General features: G+C 38.4%; 1 pseudogene; it reads left to right on the forward strand.

Annotated features, from left to right (window-relative positions):
• The first annotated feature begins 586 nt into the window (after positions 1–586).
• LOC140798939 (laccase-22-like) lies at positions 587–3,241 on the forward strand (annotated as a pseudogene).
• Positions 3,242–5,816: the final 2,575 nt, after the last annotated feature.

Consider the following 5,816-nt stretch of genomic DNA (forward strand, 5'->3'; position numbering starts at 1 on the left):
CTTGATTGTGTGGGCCTACTGGGTCATTCCACTAATCATCCTCAAGCTTGTACTTAGGCCCAAGGTCATGCTCATGGGTCCAAAATTAATTCACACGAGGTGGTCGAATTGGTTTGCGAAAATTCGGCTTGCCTTGGGATTCATGCATTTCATCTACTTCATGCAAATACCCTAACCTTAATAATATTTCGGCCTAGCGGTGCTGCCATAGGCTGCATGGGCGCCAACGGTTGCTAGGTTCAGTCATGGGCTGCTGGTAGTCGACGTCCACTTTAATTGATAGAAGTTTCTAAATTTATAAATTAGTCTCCAAGGAGATTCTGGGTTAAGTTGCATATATTGCTAGGTCGTTACTAGATGCAAGTTGTTTATTGATAATTTATGATGCTGATACATGCCATTGTAGCTGCTAAGCTCACATACGTGAGCTTTATGTAGAATCCAAGTCATGGAGTTGTAGTCTGTGAACGTTCTACCAAAACCTTGCGGATCAAGGCTCCCCTACCTAAACTTTAAACGACTTAGCAGCTACATTCCATTCTCTTTATAAGGAACAATTCATTGTCCACTCACTAACTCATCCAGACAAAGTTTGTCTCATTCAGAGAGAGAGAGAGAGAGAGAGAGAGAGAGAGAGAGAGAGAGAGATGGAATCATGGATTCGTGCATTCTTGCTGGTTGCTTGCATTCTTCCGGTGATTGTTGATGCGACGACTCGGCATTATAAATTCAATGTAAGTATCTCACTTTAATGCAAGCATAAAAAAGAGAGGAAATTTACTAAAAACACCCTATGCTGCTTTTAATGTCTAGAAAATATACTAGTCAACTTTGACCTAGCAGCTGGTAGAACATAGAATATTTCATTTCTTAAAATACATTCATTTGATTTTAAAAATTAGTTCTCATTTTATTTATACTCAAGGATATTAAGGTCATTTTGCTTTGTACTTGATTTAACTTATTTATATAGTAACTAGTCGTTACTAAATGTTTATTTCTTGATCAATTTTCTTCCATGTAGGTGGTAATGAGTAATATAACTCGTCTCTGCTCTACCAAGCCAATCGTTACTGTTAACGGTCAGTTCCCCGGGCCCACCTTATATGCTAGGGAAGGCGACAATGTGCTTGTGAAAGTTGTCAATCATGTGAAATACAATGTTACAATCCACTGGTAAATATTCTCCAAACTCCATTAATGTGGCAGACTCCTTGCAAGTCTTTCTAAGAATATAGAGTAGTAATACGTAGTGTTCCCTAGAATTGATAAGTTTTTCTTTTTAACACACAGGCATGGAGTGAGGCAGCTTAGAACGGGCTGGGCCGATGGGCCGGCCTACATCACCCAGTGCCCAATTCAACCAGGCCAGAATTATGTGTATAATTTTACTATCAAAGGGCAAAGGGGAACACTTTTTTGGCATGCTCACATACTATGGCTAAGGGCAACTGTTCATGGTGCTATTGTGATCCTACCTAAACCTGACGTTCCTTATCCCTTTCCTGCACCCCATAAAGAGGAAGTAGTAATCTTAGGTGCGTGATTAGGATAATTGTGTTGTTAATTAGATAAATTTTAGTTGTAATTTTTATAATTACTTTTGTTGTTATTATTATTAAAATGTAGGTGAATGGTGGAAATCGGACACTGAGGCTGTCATCAATCAAGCCATGAGGGTTGGTCTACCACCAAATGTTTCTGATGCTCATACCATCAATGGACATCCAGGCTCTATGCCCAATTGTGCAACTTCACAAGGTAATTAACATTTTCTTTATTGTTATTCGACACTATATTTAATGCCTTAAAAACACCCTAAATCAGTTCTCTTTAGTGAACCTGCAAAATATAACCTTAATATATAGTGTAAGTGTTTTAAGGTTACTCAAATAATGGCTGTTTTACTTTTTTAATTTCAAAGGTTAATATAACATTCTTTATTTTGAGTGTTTTTGAGGCATTAGAAATAAAATAAAGGAGTGTTAATTAAATATTAATATAATAGAGTGTTAATGATAATATAGAGAGAAGTAGGTCGTTTCAATAAATTTCTCTAAGTGATATGAACTCCAAATTAGATGCATAGCTTAATTGACATGGTACTACTTCACAGATGGACTCAAATTACAAGTCGACAGTGGCAAAACATACCTGCTACGTATCATTAACGCTGCAGTCAATGAGGAGCTCTTTTTCAAAATCGCCGGCCATAGACTAACCGTCGTCGAAGTCGACGCAGTTTACACGAAACCTTTCAAGACCGACGCTATCCTCGTTGCACCGGGCCAAACGACGAACGTCCTCCTCACCGCCGACCAAAGAGCTGGTCGGTACCTCGCCACCGCCTCTCCTTTCATGGACTCCCCCATCACCGTCGACAATAAAACTGCTATGGCAATCGTTCACTACACCAACACTCTCTCCACCTCTGCTCTCATCACAGCTAATCCGCCGGCTCAGAATGCAACTCCGGTAATATTAATTCAACAATTACAAAAAGACTCAAGAGAAAAGAAAATTTTATTTAGCCTAGGGGCACTGCCATAGTAAGCTTTTTATAGAAAAAAATATATATTTCAATATGATAAGATGTTAATAATAACAAGAGTAAAATATATGGTGTTCTTCCTTAATATTTTATTTAGCCTCTAACACTCATCTAATACTCTTTAACAGGTAGCATCCAGCTTCGTGGACTCCCTCCGAAGCCTGAACTCAAGAACTTATCCGGCCAGAGTACCCCTACAAATCGACCAATCCCTCCTCTTCACCGTCGGCATCGGCGTCAACCCTTGCCCCACCTGCACCAACGGCAGCCGCATTGTCGTCGACATCAACAGCGTGAGCTTCGTCATGCCGACGACGGCGATACTCCAGGCGCACTACTTTAACGTCAGCGGGGTGTTCACCGACTACTTTCCGGCGAACCCCCCCCGTGGCGTTCAACTACACCGGCGAAGGGCCGAAGAACCTGCAGACGATGACCGGAACTCGGGTTTATCGACTGCCGTATAATTCGACGGTGCAATTAGTGCTGCAGGATACAGGGATCATTGCACCGGAGAATCATCCTATCCATTTGCATGGGTATAACTTCTTTGCGGTAGGGAGAGGACTTGGGAATTATAATCCTAAGAGTTCTCCTTCTAAGTTTAATCTCGTAGATCCGGTAGAGAGGAACACCATTGGAGTTCCATCGGGAGGATGGACTGCTATAAAATGTACAGTTACATTTTAACTATTTGCAATTCACACCCTATTTGGTTTGGAGGTATTTTAAGCAATTTACGGGAGTCGACTAATAAATATCTATATAGCCAGGTAGAATGATAATAAATATAAAATATAATGTATTTTTCCTGCTAAAATTCTAAATTCATTATCTATGTATAAATACTCTTCCAAGCCCATGGATTTTACGTGGATGGCCTTTATGTTATCTTTCGGAAATTATATAAAACTTATTGTTATAAAATAGGTGAAAAGAGATAAGTACCCTTAAACTGAAAGAAACGTATGTAAATAAAAAGAAGGGTATTTAGACATATTTATAGTGAACTTGATTAAATCTCAGTAATTAATTATGTTTGAGGTGTATTCATAGAAGAAACAATGGTTTTTTACTTTTTGAGGGGGGGGGATATAGATACAAAAGCCAAGTATTTTTAAGGATTTAAATGCAAATCAGAGATTTTAAAAGGGTATATTTAAAAAAATTTCATAATGTCATGCTCACTCAAGAATATACACACATTATGAGTGCATTAAATTTAGTTTAATTATCATAGAAGTCGAGAGAGTGAATAAATCAGAAATGATACAATATACTACAAGATGACAAAACTGACTAGAATAACTCATAATCAAGGGAAAAATTATATTTATATGTCAAGAGTATATTATTAAATCTAGGAGTGCATCAATTTTTTTTATGATAAAAACTCTCGACAAATCTGAAACTAAAACCAAAGAGAAAATTTCAGAGTAAAAGAAAACCTAAAAAACTGAAATAAAATAATAAAAAAACATGCAAACCAAAACTTAAAAAAAAATCAATCCAAAGCACAAATCCCTAAAGAAGTAGAAAGATACTCAAATCGTTGTAAATCTAAAGGTTTTGTAAACAGATCACCCAACTATTTCTTCGTCTCAACATGTTCCAATGCTATTATTTTGTTTTCAACTAACTCACGTATAAAATGATGTCGGATATCAATATGTTTTGTACGCGAGTGTTGAACAAGATTTTTTGATATATTAATAGCACTCATTTGTCACAATAAAGCACCACAGTATTTTGTTCAATGTCGTAATCTTTGACCATCTATTTCATCCATAGTAACTGAGAACAACAACTTCCCGCTGCAATGTACTCGGCCTCTACAGTAGATAAAGATATCGATTTTTGTTTCTTACTGTGCCAAGCAACCAGATTGTTTCCAATATAAAAACATCCACTTGAGGTACTTTTTCTATCATCACATGAACTTGCCCAATCAGAATCTGTGTATCCAGATATGATAGCTCCCGAGTTATAAATAAACCAGATACCTAAATCAACTATGCCACCAACATATTTTATGATACGTTTCACAGCAAACAAATGTATCTCCTTATGTTCAGACTGAAACCTAGCACACACCGACGCTAAATGTAATGTCTGATCTACTAGCAGTTAAGTACAAAAGACACCCTTGATAGAGTTTGCTTATAATAACAACTATCATGCTAGTATTGGTATGCCTCCTTACGAAGCATTAATTATATGGTAGGAAGGAGAAAAGAAGGTTGAAAATTAAATACTAGTGCAAGCTACAATAGAGAAGATAAAGACAATTAGAGAACATATGAAGGTGGCACAAAGTAGACAAAAAAGTTATGCTGATAATAGGAGGCGTGATTTGGAATTTTAGGTAGGGAACAATGTATTCTTAAGAGTTTCACCCTGGAAGGGTGTGTTTCGCTTTGAAAAGAAAGGAAAGTTAAGTCCTAGGTATATAGGACCTTATGAGATTCTTAGATGGGTGGGGCCTGTAGATTATAAAGTAACTTTACCACCTGACTTAGCACAAATTCATAATGTGTTCCATGTGTCAGTATTAAGAAAATATATATCAGATCCATCGCATGTGATTCACTATGAACCAGTTTAGCTACAGCAAAATTTATCATATGAAGAGCAGCCTGTGAAAGTCCTTGCTAGAAGAGAAAGTACTGAGAACCAAAGTCATACCTTTAGTAAAAATCTTGTGGAGAAACCATGGAGTAGAAGAGGCTTCTAGGGAACGTGAGGATGAGATACGATCCAAATATCCAGAATTGTTTAGAGGTATGTAAATTTTGAGGTCAAAATTTTTATAAGGGGGAAGGAAAATGTAATAACCCAAGTAGGTAAAAAAAAAACTAAAGCTTGCTAGGCACGACGCAACAAGCTGCGCTTCCTCTCTTTCTCTCCCTCTAGTTCACGAGTAGTCACCGACCGCCGGGATGAGCCGCCGTCGGCCCTTCTATCCACCGGTGAGTCTCTCTCTCTCTCTCTCTCTCTCTTTCTCTCTCTCTCTCTCTCTATCTCTATCTCTATCTCCCGAGATCGCCGGAAGTTTGACAAACCGGCGAGAGGCCGGCCGCTGAGTGGCCACCAGCGGCCGTACCCCTCCCCTACGACCCAATCCTCTTCCTTCTTCTTCTTCTTCTTCTTCTTCTTCTTCTTCTTCTTCTTCTTCTCCTTCCCTTCGTTTTCCTCTCGGGTAACACTATAGTAAGGTGCTGGGCTCGACCCAGCACCTTGCTGCGAATGGTGCTAGGCTTGGCCT

This window comes from Typha latifolia, chromosome 12 (genome assembly GCF_019914945.1).
Source record: "Typha latifolia isolate L0001 chromosome 12, TyphaL0001v2, whole genome shotgun sequence".
Classification (NCBI taxonomy): domain Eukaryota; kingdom Viridiplantae; phylum Streptophyta; class Magnoliopsida; order Poales; family Typhaceae; genus Typha; species Typha latifolia.